The following is a 15,926-nucleotide window of genomic DNA, read 5'->3' as shown; positions in this document are numbered from 1 at the left end:
TTTGGACATAGTGAAAGCAAAAAAGCAAATTAAACTTCAGAGGTAGATGGATAAAATTAGATGCAGGTATTTAGAGAATTTATATCAATAGAAAGATAAATAGAAAAGCAGTTAAAGGGTAAAATTCTAATTTCAGGGGTAGATGTTACCTACATATCTAATAAAGGCTTAGTTTTACTAGACAGGCTAAAGTTTTTAAAACTGGTAATGAAACTGAAAAAAGTACCACTATTTTCTGACTTAACAGTGAAAATAATAGTATATTTTGATATTTTCCCTTTGTCATAAAGCTGTCCTATCACAAGGATGCATACACAGTGAATAGGACTTGGTGTAAGAACCACATATGATGTGGCTTCGTTTAGAGAGTGACTCACCGAACATTTGCTGCACAGACAATAAGCACTGAGCCTGCACTGTTAGTGCAGTGGAACAAGCTGTTTCATTTCACAGCTTGGCCAAGTCGTTTATAGCCCACAAAAAAATTACTTAACACATGGTGGCATATGCAACTCTATAAGGCTTTCTTTGATAAGGAGGTGGAAGATGGCATTTGTATACACAAATACGTCCATACACATACCCAAGCTAACACAATATGTTAGCACTCCTTTGTGCTATAAACCTAGTAGGCACACTATCATGATAGCTGGAAATGAAAATTTTTGGTAAGAACGTGCCTATTCACTCCTCACATCATGATTTCCAGATTCCCCCTCAGATTTATACTGCAGCTCTGAGGCACTTTCAGTGAAATATGCTTAAAGTCTTGCTCATACCTCCCTGGAGCTACACACTGGAGAGCACAGCCGTGTGTGCTGCACAGCTTGGGTACCAGAGCAAAAGCTTCTGCACTGACTGTTCATGTGGAAGACAGGTATGCTCTTATATTAATAGATTTTCTTTTGCGTAGTTGCGTTACCTGGCACAGTGGTAACAGCCCACTGTTGAGATGCTATTTCTCTCTCATTAAATAAGAATGATTACTGAAATTATTGCTGCTAATAGGACTACAAAGTGTAAGAGTATGAGACATTGTCTATTCTGTGTGACATTAAGACCTGTGATAATTCTAACAAAGCTCATTGTGACTAATGTATGAAAGAAAACCAAATCTGTCTTCCAGGACCATCAGAGTATTTTGGGGCTGGCTGTAGAGAACCTAGGAAATTTTAGCATAAAAATGAATACTTGTAATCACTACTGGGATTCTACTACCTGTATAATCTGTCCAACAGAGCAATGGAGGATGATCCTTTCCATTAATCAGGATAAATATGGAATCAGCTCAGTCAACACTAAAAAAACCTTTTAATCCAAATTTTGCTCAGGAGGGATGAACAGAAATCTTCTGCAGAGTATTCCATAGTATTATGCAGAATTCAAAGTTCTACAGTCCGTGGAGGACTGATGCCTGAAAGCATCTTACAGTAATGTGGACATGGTTCCTAAAGTTACCAGTCTGAAGAAATATCAATTTACCTTTCAGCTCCTGCCCAGAGTCTTCTGTTAAATGCTCTTTTTTTTTTTTTAAAGTTTTTAACCTTCCACCAGAAATCTTTATAGACTAATGTACCTGCTTTTCATTGGAATGCATACTTTACATTTTCCCTGTCATTCAGCACTCAGCAGTGCCATTATTCTTTATTTCATGCAATGCTGATTCCCTCAAGCTGCTATAACAGACATATCCTAAAGTTGGTATTTCATTGCACTGTTGAACTGATGTGTATGGCTAAACTCCACAGAGATATGTTTGAATAAGAAATATTATATAAAAACCTAGAGCAGAAGAAAAGGTACAGGGACAGTACAGCACTTATGCAAATCCACTCAGAGATTTGTGATGAAGACTGAAATAAGGGAAAGAAAAAGAGAAAGGGAAAATGTGTTCCTATTTAGAGTGTTTATGAACTGGTAAGAAACAAGTTAAGTAAGTGGAATTATATGTAACACAAAAAAAAAATGGCAAAGGTCAAAATTTAAATCCTGTTCCAGGTGGACAAAATGATGCTACAGAATAAGTGGCAATCTTCTGTAGGGATGAAAATGCCAAAAATGTTTCTGAGTTTCTGAGTTCTCTGAACTTCCATGGGGAATGGGAGAGGTAGTAGAAGTCCTTTCACAAAGAAAGGTGAGCTGAGAATTATGGATTTTATTAGGACAGAAGGGCCTAATATACAGTCATGGAAGAATATGATAGATTGGTAGCAGAGATGCAAGGAGAAATTTATAGTGCAAGACTGAACATTTGCAATATGATCACCTAAAATATTTATACAGGACTTTTTAGAGGAAAAAATAGTCAGAGACTGATGCTGGCACCTCTCCCTGGTGCCACACAGAAAAGAGGTACTCAATCTCCTGTTTTGGAATCTGAGAATGCCCAAATGAGGGGATTTGAGACTATGATTTCTTGGCCTTCACCTGGATTTGACATCAATTCCACCTGCAACTGGAAAACTTTTCTGATGAATGTTTTCTCAAAATGGTGTGCACCAGAAAAGGTGAATAAGAAAACACACATATGTTGGTGTTTAAATCTGTCTGTCTTAGAAACTTCCCCCCTCCCCTACATTTTCTGAAGTCACTGAAACATATACCATCTATCTGTGGATAAAAAGAAACTCAACCATTTTATAACTAATTGAAAATCCTTTTCTGCTCCTGGGCAGTATGGATGCAGTAGAACTTTTATAATTAGCTGAATCTTTTCAATAATGAATACAAAGGAGTATCTCATAGTGAGCTAATGCTCTGACATCTCCTGTAGATTTACTTTCTGGCAACTGAAAAAGTTTAGTCTCTTGTTTTGAGAGTTAATGCTTCAAAGATTTTATGCACTGAGGCCGACACTCATGATTTTTTCAACAATCTCTGAGATTTAGTACTGCTCTTTGGAAGACAACTGTTGACGTCTTGCTCATAATTTACATTTAAAAATTAAAGCCCTACATATGGGAATTAAAAGTAGGGTTTTGCAAGACCTCACAAACTGAAACTGCAACATAGATTCTTTGCATAATGTGAGTTAAAACTTGTCTGGTGGGTTTTGAAATGTAAAATACCTGGGACATGAAGAAAACCTCAAGATATTACTGTTGTATAGTCATTATTAATTTGCACTAAGTATAGTATTGCATTTGTGATCATCATCCATGAATATGATTCCAATACCTGAAGGAATTGCACAGGCTTGCTTTACAGTTTCAATCAATTTAGAATAGAAAGTAAGAAGGTGTGCGGGGGGGGGGGGGGTTTTAAACTAAAAATGAAGACAGATTTTAGGAAAACAGAACATATATTCTCCTGGATTTTGAACTTATTCTCAGAGATTTTCATAGTGTAAGAGAGAAGATTGAATAAAAATCTGTTATACAGATTTATTAAACCCTAAATTCAGGTTTATGTGAACTGAAGAGAGATAGCACGTTGGGCGCCAAATGAGGGAGGTATCCTTTCAGCTTTATACCGGCTAGCACTTGTAGGTCAATGCCTTAGAAAGCCTCGAGCAACCCAGAGAGGTAGCACGGGCAATCCAGCATTTCAGTAGCTCTAAAATCAGTACCTGTATCAGCTGCAAAGCAAATGCCATCAGCAGAAGCAAAGAGGGAGGAATACAGCTCTCTGCTCGCTCAATTTCCCGCAGTTAGAAGCTTTCAAATGAAACAGACACAAGAGATGTTCGCAGGAAGGGTAGCAGAGTCAAGAGAGGCGGGGCTTCCCTCGATCGTCTCTTTTATTCAGAGAAGGGGAAAGGGGCGGACTGGGGGCGGACCCAGGGTGACCGGCCAGTCAGACACTGCTAAAGAGTTTGAGTTACATTTGGTTTTGCCTGCGCTTAGAACAAAGGGGTTCAGAGCACATGGCAGAGGCAAGTGTCTTGGGCAGGGGAAGCTCAGAACAGGCAGCAACACTGAAGAAAGTTACCTTCCCCCGAAGAGTCACCACAAAAGGAGTCTTGATGACATAAAGAATATTTTAAAACTCTACAGCATTGCCTTTTTAGAAACCCTAAAGAGACACAATATGACCACTAAATATCTGCTTGGAATTGTCTAAAACCCAAGAAAATACACTGTCCCTTATGTTAATGTTCATGAAGAACAACTTGCCAAGCTGGTGCCAGGCCATGGTTAGATATCCCTCCAGGAGAGACACTCATCACCACTGGAGAGAACCTTGTGAAGAACAGCAAAGTACCATATCAAGCTCCTCTTTCCTCATCACATAGGAGAACCAGTGTCAGGTTGCAACTTAAATGTTATTTGTGAGCAACCTTATGCCCAACAAATTGTTTCTGCATCTGTCAGGAAAAAGAGTCTCTTAATTCCAGATCAGAAAAAATATTAACAGCTGTATAAAATCTCAGAAATAATTTCAACTGATTAAAGGACATGCAAAATATTAAATGATTGAGGACTGAGGAAAAAAAAGAGGATTTGAAGACTAGTCAGTAGTTTTCATTTGCTTTTGGCATTATTTAGTGTCTTGAGCAGCTTTTTACTGAGTTCCCAATGAAAGTAATAAATCACTGAGTACATAAGCATAAAAATAAAAGCAGAAATATTTGAATATGCAAGTATTGAGGTAGAGATATAGATTAGCTCAGGAACATTAACAAAGTCACTAAAGATCTGCTGATGGAAGGAAATGTCTTCCTAAAATCTCTGAGCCAACTTTCTCAAATTCAAAGTACAATATCGGAATTAATCATGTAAAATTGACCTGTGTTTTCTTCCCTGAGAGTGGGATCAAGTTGTCCATAATATTTGGACAATACCACATATTTATACTCATATGAATTTAAATGAACTTATTGATTGGTGGTAGTGTTAATTATTTCTGTGTAGTGATTATCATTGTGAAATACGGGATTTCATGGCCAAAGAACTGAAGACCATGTTTTATTTTTGAAATTATTTCAGCACAATTTTACCCTTTCCTGACCACATATATCAGAAGTGGCCCCTTGTAGGAGGTTTTGCAAGCAAAACTTTGTGGATCCACTGCTGAACTGCAAGTCTCCCAGTGCTGTATATTTATGTTCCAATCAGTGTTGAAGTCACAAGGTCTCTATTGGTAGCTCTTCCAAAGACAGAGGAGCTTTATTTGCCGGTCAAATCTATAGATTTTACTATTTTCACATCTGAAATTTAAGCGTATGTATACATCGTAATTCAGGTGAGCACCAATTTAACTTCTCTGCACATTTTCATTCTTCCCTCCCAACACAGGCTGCAGGAAATAATGCAGACTTTTAAGTCCATAATTCTGACCAAGGACATCGTACTGATGTGGGAGACTGCAAACTTGCTACTGAAATGGCTCACAAGACATCTAATTATCCTGTGCAAGGCACGCAACTTCCAATTTTGAAATAAAATCCATACAATGAAATTCAGTAAAACAACATAAACAACCCTCTACATTAAATAGAATTTATTATATGTCCATCATGCTGTCAATTAATAGTCATAATTTACATTAAAAAAGACAAAATTTGTATCTCAGACATTTTTTGTGATAAATACTTTCAGCAGCTTGCACTATTTCTTCTTTGTAAAATTTTTGGTTTTATCCCTTAATAATAATAATGCTAGTGGTAGTGAGCAAACCCCTAAAATTTAGAAAGGGTAGTACCATTATTTTCAGTTAAGAAGGAACCGAGGCTTAACAAGCATAGAAAGATAACATCAGACAGCACCAAAAATCATAATGTATCCTTTTTTCTTTTTAAATTCTAAGTTGTCTGGGATCGAATACAGTACTTTTTGTACATCTGTTTTTTGAGTGGTCTGTATTATATGTTTACAATCATTATTTGCACAAAAATATAAGTAATTATAAGCAATTCTTCTAATCAGAAGGGTCAGGCAACTTCAGTTAAAGAGAGTAATTGCAGCTAAATGTATATTGGTAATCTTCACTACTTTTCTAAACTATCTCAGAGAGGCATAAAGAGACAAGAAAATAAGGAGTTTTCAAGCTTCATGCTGAATTTATTTCCTTTTTCCATGTGAAATATAAGCTGCAGCAAAGGAACATTTTTTACCAAGAATTCTTCAAGAAACATAAGCAAGTCTGCTACCCTGCTGAGCAGTGTGCTGATTTTGAAAGCTGTTTGTTATGCTTTGAAAACGGGCACTAGTAAAGGCAGAATTAACTCCTCTGCTGTCAAAAGACAAAACTGGTGCAACTGGCACTGACAAAAAAAAAAAAATTACTGAGTTTTCCTCAGTGATTTACCATAAAACCATCATCCTTCTGCTCAGACAAAGAATATGCAAAAAAACCAACTTGGCTTGGGTTTTTTTCTGTTAACAAAGATTTTTTTTTTTAATAACCCCTTATTTACAAAGCCTTTGATCAGATATTGCAGGTCTTGTGGTCAGGAAAGAAAAGAATACACTTAATTGTAGGCAGTTGCAGCAGGGAACTTCAAGCAATAGAACCTATTTACCTGGGAGGAATTCAACCGGCTCAGTGGTTATGAAAAATACTATGGAGTGTTTAATAAAGAGTTGAAGCAGATTGCTGCTTTAAACTCTTCCTGATGAGATGTTCCCTTAAAGAAAATTATAGCATCCTCAGCACCAGTCTAGCTGAAAAGGTTGTTACCTGTAACTAATCACTGATTCTTAAAAAGTCATAAACAGGCACTGATGCTGAAAGAGCTCTCTCCATGCTCCTGCTTATTGCTTCCCACACAGTGTCCCTGGCTTTATCTCATGTAGCTATGGATGTTTGTACAGCTGCCTAGTGAGCTGGCTGACAGAAATGATCCTACTCACTGCAACCTCACCCCCTCCCTGCCCCACCCCAGCGTATTGATTTTGGGTTAGTCACCTAACCTGAATCAGCACACGCTTTATGTCACCATGAAGGGTGAGATGAGGTTGAGGGAAAGGAAAAATGACATTTTACAGGGATAATGCTGCTTTAAAGTGTGCTTTATGAAGCAATTGTAAACTGATGGGATGATTCACAGAGCAAAGGACTGCTGGAGCTCTCCAGTCCTACCTCACACTCACAGGATTAACTTCCACATTAGGTGATGCTGAACAGAGCATGTTGGGAGAGTTTTGAAAACCAAAATTTTTTTGTGTGTTTTTTTGTTGGGTTGGTTGGTTTGCTTTTTATTTTCCCTTTTAGTGAGTTGGAATTTCCATTACTTCAGCTTGAGATTGTTGTCTATTTCCTATTTCTGGCTGATGAGCTCTGAGAAGACTCTGGCTTCATCTTCTTCATACGCACAAGCATCCAGTGGAAGGCAAGAATCCCATCCTATGACCTGCTCCCTGCACAGTTAATTTTGCAGCCCAGTATGCAAATAACAGTGATCACAAAGACATATTCTAAATTAATACTGAGTAAAGAAAAACTGTTGTTTTCATTGTACAAGTGACTTTCCCAGAAAAAAATCTGATTTGAAGAGTGTTTTAACCAAGTTCTGTTGACCAGAACAGAGTGGACACTGCACATTTTGCCATGAGAGCATGAAAAAATAATCTATTGCTTTGTGGGAAAAAGACATTGTCTCCAATGCCAGGACTTTCAGTATTTTTTAAATTGCTTTGGGCATCAATTGCATATTTTTAGTTTTACTCATTTTAAAGAAGTCTAAAGAATATTGAATCTGTTTGGTGATCCTTGCATTATTCCCCAACTGTTTGAAAACAAAAATCTCTTTTCATAGCACATCCATTTTACTGTCAACAATAAAGAAAAGCTGCCTCAGGAAAAGAGCTCTAAATATATCTGTGGTGCTATCAACAAGTTAGCACTTCTGCATGAAAGCAAGTCCAGTCCATTCCAGAGTTTTGCTGCAGGAGATAGAAGTCAGTAGCGCTGTAACATGAATGCAAGCCCAGTTCCTCATTGCTCCTTTTAGCTGGAGGGAGCTGGGGAGCCCAGATGCATCAGATACATCTTTCTGTCTGATTGTGTATGGCTGGGTTTGCTCTAAATAAATGGAACATTGGTTGTGAACCCCAGAGGTTTCTAACACTGGGAATGAGTGTTCATGAAGTGAGCTGGACTCAACTGAATGTGGAGTTTATCTATAGACAGCTTGGCAGTCCTAAGAAGTGAGCAGGTTGACTTCTGTCTCTTTGGCCCAGCTTTTAGGCTGAAATCAAAGAAGGAATGTAACAGCTTGGGAGCACCTCAGAGCTCAAGGATACTTCAATCCCTTGATACTCTTTACTAGTAAAAACTAAAGAATGAAATTTATGCTTTTCTTTACTCTTGTTTTGACAGACATATGCCAAATTTCCTCATGGGCTGCCCTCTCCCCAAACTTTAAAAGTCTGTGCTTCCAAACAGGTCCATGGTGTGGAACATTAGAATTATTTTATGTCCTCTGACTAGTTCCCACATCACCTTTGTTCCTTCTTCTCCACAGTTTTATCTTTGTTCCTCTAAGAGCTCCCAGAGTTCTTTATCTTCCACCTTCCTAGCTGGTGAAACATCCTTGTCTTCCCTCTATTAACCAAAAGTGAACTAAAGGTCTAAATACTGATGAGTTTTGAGTCCTGAAGAAACCACTGAATTAGACAGTGAAGTTTCCTGAACTGTTGATTTTATTTCCATGCCTGTCCTAAAGCCTAATTCTAAAATTATATGACACTGCAGTTCAAATCTTAGATATATTGAACTGTCAGTGATGATAAATACTGGGGACACTGACTAAAAAGAGGAGGAAGTTACTAATTCTATGTGTTGTATTTTACTATGATCTACTTCTGTTTCCTGTTGTGAGTTTTCCTTCGAGATTGTAACAGATGTTAACTCTGTCTGCTATGACTCTTTTCTTGGTGAACTACAGTGAACAGGGATAAACCCACTATCTCCACAGAGACAGAGGACTCAGAGAGGAGCATATCTGGTCTCTTTAGGCACCCAGAGCTTCTTGCCAGGCTTGTCACAGGTCAACAGGGGAAACTGCTATCTGCTAACATCTTTTGTGGGTGAAATTCTTTCAGCAAATACAGGACATCAACTCTTCTGAGAGACAAAACCAACTAGGAGACAATCAGTAACTGTAGATCTACAGAACTCAAGATACAGTGAATTGGGAGTGTTCCTACTTCTTTCTAATGAGTTTTGTGTCAATAAATGAATCTATGGAAGAATTCTACAGGCTCTCTATCATCTCTACAGTGTTGAGTTGGCTGGTTTTTTTTTACTTTTTTCAGTGATACTTGAAAGGTGGAGAAAAGAGAGGACTAGTGTGGGGCTTTCCTCAAGAGGAACCAAAATAGAAACCTATTTTATTGCTAAATTGATCATTAACCCTGGAAAATTCTTTTTGCCTTGTTAAAAAGCCAACAAACCAACCAATCAAACAACCAACCAAAACACACAAATAAACAAACAAAAACAACAAAAAAAGCCCCATCAATCTGGTTAGAAACACTGAATTTGAAGAACTGAAAATATTAAATTATACAAATATAATTAAAATAGAATTAGTATTTGCAGTCTAAAGATGCACAAAACTGATCGATTTTTGACCTGCTTTAGTGTTCATTTTTAATTAAATAAACCCGGTTCTCTATAATAGTTATATATATATGATTTCAAAATGGTTATGTTGTATCTGAGTAAACTGTTAACCCAAAACTTCTCCCTATTCTATTTTTCATGCCCTAATTAGAGCCTTTTCTAACAAATAAAACAAAAAAAAAACCCAAATTGACACCATCTTGTGCTTCTTGTTAGTTCAAGATAATTATGGAACTTAACACTCCAAATGGTAATTGCAGTTAGTGTTGAGCACAGCAGCCATTTTAGAACTGCAGACCAAATCAAATTAGCATTTTTGTCAAATAAAGTTAAATGTGCTTAAAAGTTACTTCTTGATGCATTTAGAGTAACATTTTACAGTGACTGTCACCTAACGTCTGTTGGAGATAGACCCTGCTGCTAGGATTCATCTGCCTGAGCGTCTGTGTCTTTATATGAGGGATTGCTCTTCTAGAACGTAGTTTGTCTTATTTGCAAATAGATCTCTAAAATAGGTCAAATGAATTGTACCTTCAGAATGGTTATTTCATTCCACTGATTATAAATTTTTAAGTGGCTGATCCTCCCATAACTCCCATGAGAAAATTTCTCATTGCATTATCTATTTCAGAGGTCCCAGCTGTAATAAGACATTGAATTAGATTTTTTTATATAATAGACAAAACTCTAAGTTTTTAATTAGATAATTAATATAGAAACAGAATGAGTATGATACTGAAATAAAACTTCTACTACTCAAAGAAATGCCCAAACTACTTAAGCAGGTTGCAAAATCTAAAAGATCAGATTGTAATTCTCCTTATCCTCTATTTAAGATTCAAAAGAAATTTCCAGTGAAATCACTAATCATCAAATTATTGTGAATGTATATAATAAAGAAGATAATTAAACTAGTAGAACACGTGAAAGTCAATTGTAAAACTGAATATTAATAGTATTTGTTTTCTTTTTATATCAGAGCCACTATGGAACACAGGTCTTATCTTTTTTTGTTATCCATTGCAGTTACAAACAGTGATGTTCATTCTCCAGATTATAAAAGCTAATGAAACAAAAGCGGTATTTTGAATAATGAAGAACCCCATAGACACAGATGAAGCATTTCATTCAGAACATAAGTTTGTTTTTTATTTCCAAACAGGTATGTCAAAAAACTATTAAGTCATAATATATGTGTACATCTACATGTATATATCTATGTGTGAGATTCAGTAATTTATATATGTGCACAAATATCTGTATATACATGCACACACGTTGTCAGGACTTAAAGAATGCAGTGAAATATCTCAAGACACTGTCAGAGAAGGAAGTTGCTGTTAAGAGAAGGCACCACAACAGGCACAGATGGCAAACAGGAAGGCATTAATTCCAGTCCTAAACTGGACAAAACCCCGCTGTGATGGGGGAACTTGTGATAAGCCCAGAAGGCAACAGTAAGAGGACGCCAGGTTGAGGCAGATCTGGGTAACCTACCCGGACAAAATTTCTCACCCCAGCAAACTGTGAGAATCGAAGTAAGTCCTTATGCCAGACCAAGTTATGGGAACAGCATCTAGGTTCTGTGGATACCTGGGACTTAGATGGTATAAAAGTGGTACATCCAGAAGAACACTCCAGGATCTCCCACCAGCAAGAAGACCAGAGGAAGAAGCACAGGAAGGATGCCACAGCGACCCATGTGGTGGTGACTATATTTCTACTTAATGTCTCTCTCTTTCTTCTGTCCCTGCCCTCCCTACCACACATCTACTCTTAAATAAAATTTGGACTATTGACTTTGGCATATGGTTTCATTTGCACCTTAATTTGTGCAGAAGCATCTTTGGATAATCAGATCCTAACACATGTGTACACATATATGTTCATTTGTCCAAATATAAGCATATATATCTTTGAAGTAGACTTAATCCTAGCACTCTACCTTGTCTCAGCACAAAGTATTTCCTTGTTGAATCAATCAGCTCCAAATACTTGGGCTCAAAGTTAAGTTTATGAAGTTAGAGTGATGTAAGTTAATTTCAAATTGCTGATACCACTTTTGATCCTAGCATGTAATATTATACAAATTTTCCATTTGAAATAGTTCATAGATCCTACCTTCACTTTCACAATTCAACTGCAATAAAAAAAGAAAAAAAGATGCAAAAAATGCCACTAGCATCAGTACAGAAACCAACTAGGGGAGCAAAAATATTTACATAGTTTGGGTATTTCTCTGAATACAAGACAGGTGATCTGAATTCCAACAAGTTTGTGTTATGAAGGATTCCTTACATTTATATAAGCAATTTTCTGAAATATAGTTCTGCTTATTTAAAGTAAACACAGTGAATCAATCCTGTGATAACCTGGGGAGTTAAAGATCACTTATAGAGTAGGACAAAAATGTTGCTTGTCTAAATAATAGAGTAAAAGCTGTCGAGTCTTAGCTCAGGTTTGCTGAGAGGACAGATTTCCCACCTTCAGGAATCATTTGCAGAACTTTAGTTGCTCAGTCATCTAACTGGTTCAAATGTAATTTTTCTGCACTCTCCAGCACCACTCCTGTATTTTTCATAGTACTGGAAAATTTCTTATTGTGTGATCCCTCTTCTCTCATGCCAATATTAGGCTGCCAAAATTTCAGTGACTTTAATGAAGTACAGCCTGATCTAAACTGTTAAACATTATTCATCCAGCCCACTACATGTATTTGTTTGTGTATGTCATCTACGTGTGTCATGACCATGTATAAATATTCTGTAACTCATATAGTAGTGAAGCAGTGTTTCCTGTGCAATACAATGGAATATATTAATTTATTTCAAAATTTATTGCAGAACTCAAATGGGGCAATACTGAATTCCTATGGCAAAACTCCCTTTAACTCAATGAAGGCAGTCTCTCCTGTCACAAGCATCACTGGAATTCCAAAACCTGCCTGGATAGGTGAGGGGAGATCAGTGGAATGTTGTTTAACTGGAGTTCAGGAAGGCTTTTGATGCTATCTCCCATGATATCCTCGTAGACAAGTCAGTAAGTGAAGGCTAGACAAGTGAACAGTGAGAACCATCTGAACAGCAGAGCTCAGAGGGTTTTGATCAGTGGCACAGAGTCTGGTTGAAGACCTGAAACAAGTGATATCCCACAAGGGTTTTGATACTGGGTCCAATCTTATTCAACTTATTCATCAGTGACTTGTATGGAGGGGTAGACGCCTCCCAGCAAGTTTGCTGATGACACAAGGCTGAGACAAGCGGCTCATACCCCAGAGGACTGTGCAGCCCTTCAGAAGGACCCCAACAGGCTGGAGAGTTGAGCAGAGAAGAACCTTCTGCAATTCAACAAAGGCAAATACAGGGTCCTGCCCCTGAGGAGGAGCACAGGTTAGACCTGCTGGAAAGCAGCACTGCAGAGAAGGACCTGGTTGTCCTGGTGGACAACAAGCTCTCCATGTACTTTCCATGTGCCCTTGTGCCAAGTAGGCCAACAGAAGAGCATTGCCAGTAGGTTAAGGAAGGTGATCCTGCTCTCTATTCAGCCCTAGTGAGGCCATATATGCTGTGCTGTGTCCAGTTCTGGGCTCCTCAGTACAAGAGAGACATGGAGCTCCTGGAGCAGGTCCGTCAATGGGCTATAAAAATGATTTCCTCTTATGAGGAAAAGCTGAGAGAATTTGGCCTATCCAGCTTTGAGAAGAGATGACTGAGAGGAGACCTCGCCAATGTCTATCGGTATCTGAAGGGATGGTGACAAGAGGATGGGCTGAGCTCTGTTCAGTGGTGCCAAGCAACAGGACAAGGGCAATGGGCAGAAACTCATTCACAACAAGTTCTACCTGAATACGAGGAAGAACTTTTTTATTTTGTCAGTGACCAAGTAGTGGAACAGATTGCCCAGAGAGAGTGTGGAGTCTCCTTCACCAGAGATATTTAAAGACCATCAGAACAGACGGAAGGACAGAATGCACAGTGTGAATTATCTAAAGTTTCCAGATAGAAGCACTGTCTTTTCCACTTGTGCCAATTTCAAAATGATGCAGAAACCTCTAAGTTCCTCTGCTAACTATCAAAGGTAACTTGGTACCATAAAACAAGTATTTACACAAGACTTAAAGCACTTCAGTCAGTTGAGAAAATATTGGAAATCTCATTTTGTCATTACAAGTGACTGCATTATAAAGATCAGGTTATTTATTCAAATGATTCATTAGGAAATGAAGGAAGATGTCAATTTTATGCATCCCTTCCTAATTTTTGCTGGGATTTTTTTAAATAAACAGTTAAAACTTCATCAAAACTTTTAATTTCTTTAGGAGATCTGCTCAGATAAATTTTTTGGACCTTTTTTATGAAAATATCTGCTACTGTGTAATTGGAATTATTAACATAAAAATAATCATGCAGATAAATTCACAAAATGCATCCAAAAAGATCTGATTTCTTTTTTCACTTTGATCTATGATCATAACAGACATAGTATCCCTAAGAAAGAAATTTCTGCTCATAATTATAGCAGAAATTGGAATAATTATTACTTTTGGTCAATGCTTTAAATATGTATCCACAAATTCATTTGATCCCAGAGAGGGGCAGGGAAAAAATAATGTATTTGTTGTTTGTGTGTGTCCTTTCTCTCAGGATTTGCATCACTTACTGTTATATCCATTTTCAAGCTGTCTTCAATTTAGAATCTTTAGTCAGTGGCAGAAAATTGTACTTGAAACAAATTACTCAGCTTTGTTCAACAAGAAAACTGAAATATTTAATTTTGGAATTTGATTCAGAACAACTAACCTGAGGGCAGTAGATTCTGCCAATAAAGAGGGAACTTATTAGTCATATTATAGTTGGATGTAGATGTGATTTCAGAGTGGTTTTTCCCCTATAATGTAAGAAGGCATGTATCCAAAATAATGAAATATTTATGGGGAAGTTATGGCCTCTCTACCTTTCTTCCTTGATAGAACTGTACTTGCATACAAGAAGGTAGATTCAACAAGACAGTTTCAAGAGTCTGGGAAAGAAAGCAGTGTACAATAACTTTTGTCTGGAGAATGAGAAATGTTAGGAAAACTGGCTTTGCCTCACTCATTCTGCCTTTCTGGTTTCTGTTAGAAAAGAGTATATTTTGGCATTGTCTCCACTGCTGAAAATTGTAAAAATCTGTTTCCCATGCTGCAGGATTTTTCCAAGTATCCCCAAACATCATTTTCTGAAGGTAAGCTGAGTGTTTTCAATATATCATTTTCTTTCTATAATTTTGTATATCTGGAGTAGCTCCTTTAATCAGTGTAACACCTAGGTAATGTGTGGTTTCTAGGAGACTTGAAGAGAATCTCCTAGGATCTGCTTCCCAAATTCTATTTACCTTTTGCTGTGAAAGCTCTTTTTGTGCCCAGAATGTTCACCAACAGGAAAAAAAATCTCACGTTAATTTTCTTTTATTCTTTTTCTAAGACTGCTCAGATTCCTTTCTTTGGAAATGGCAGCTTTCATGTACAAATTTATCATAGGCTTTAAAAACCTATTGTTACACTGATAGTTTCTGAATCATGACAATCTGTATTACAATTTTGCAAGAATTTGGATAACTTTGCTTTGTAGATGTGTTTGAAAAAGATGTGCTGAATAGGAAGGAAGATACTCAGCGTAGATATTGAGTAGGCTCCACTTTTTCAAACATAAAAATAGTGCGGAAAACGTGCCTCTCTAAAGTCAGAGACTTGCATACTGCTTTAAAATAGAAACAAAAACCCAAAATAGTCTTAAAACCAACATATAAACAATGAGATAAGGTGTCTTTTTTGTTAATCTCTCACATGTCCAGAGACAGCATGGAAAGATTCCCTTTTCTCTCCTTTACCTACCAAGAAAGGAGGAACTCTTCAGACAATCAGACTACTCAGAAGGCCATAGCTTATAGAAAAGGCAAATAATTGCATTCAGATCAGTGAGAATCCAATTCCTTCAGGAATATAACAGAGTGTTCCATGAATATGAATGTGTTTCTAAAAAGCTAAACACTCAGCCAGGCACAGCCAAGGCAATCAGGAGGCTGGTGAATAATGCTATAGCTATTGGATGAGCAGCAGGAGGAAACAGCAAGAATCTATAGCATACTCAGCAGGCATTGATGCAAGATATGTATGGGGCTAGCAAATCACCCAAACTGATTAATTATCGTAGGCATTATGTTACCAGGCTTCTGAAAAGAATGTGGACTTCTAGGTACTACAGCAGTGTGAAACATGAAGGCAGGTGAATGTATCAGATGTTTGACCCAGCTGATCTCCAAAACGTTTGTGCATTTTCCAAGGCATGTAAATTCAGTCATGCTGTTATCCCATCTCAATCAGTCAGAGTGCAAAACCAATGTGGCAGACAAAAAAAAAAAAAATCTAAAGAAATATT

The 15,926-nt window shown here is 37.4% G+C and overlaps 1 protein-coding gene and 1 long non-coding RNA gene across 19 annotated transcripts in view; one reads left to right on the top strand and one right to left on the bottom strand.

Moving 5' to 3' along the window:
• The window catches only part of PCLO (piccolo presynaptic cytomatrix protein), a 324,030-nt gene that overhangs the window by 16,023 nt on the left and 292,081 nt on the right, over nt 1-15,926 (bottom strand). The gene's annotated exons all lie outside the window — the stretch shown is intronic.
• LOC121676787 overlaps nt 195-15,926 on the top strand; it is a 43,444-nt gene continuing 27,712 nt past the window's right edge. For 5 of the 12 annotated variants that reach the window (XR_006020618.1, XR_006020612.1, XR_006020604.1 and 2 more), the window contains exons 1-4: nt 199-877; nt 10,537-10,672; nt 12,354-13,587; nt 14,697-14,733. This is a non-coding gene — a long non-coding RNA (uncharacterized LOC121676787). The other 7 variants (XR_006020615.1, XR_006020614.1, XR_006020603.1 and 4 more) reach the window with 6 other exon arrangements.

Source organism: Corvus kubaryi, unplaced genomic scaffold (assembly GCF_017639235.1).
Source record: "Corvus kubaryi isolate FWS band 111438036 unplaced genomic scaffold, C.kubaryi_AGA036_p1.0 135, whole genome shotgun sequence".
In the NCBI taxonomy this organism is placed as follows: Eukaryota; Metazoa; Chordata; class Aves; order Passeriformes; family Corvidae; genus Corvus; species Corvus kubaryi.
The sequence above is the reverse complement of the archived record's forward strand: the minus strand, read 5'-3'. Positions and strand labels throughout refer to the sequence as shown.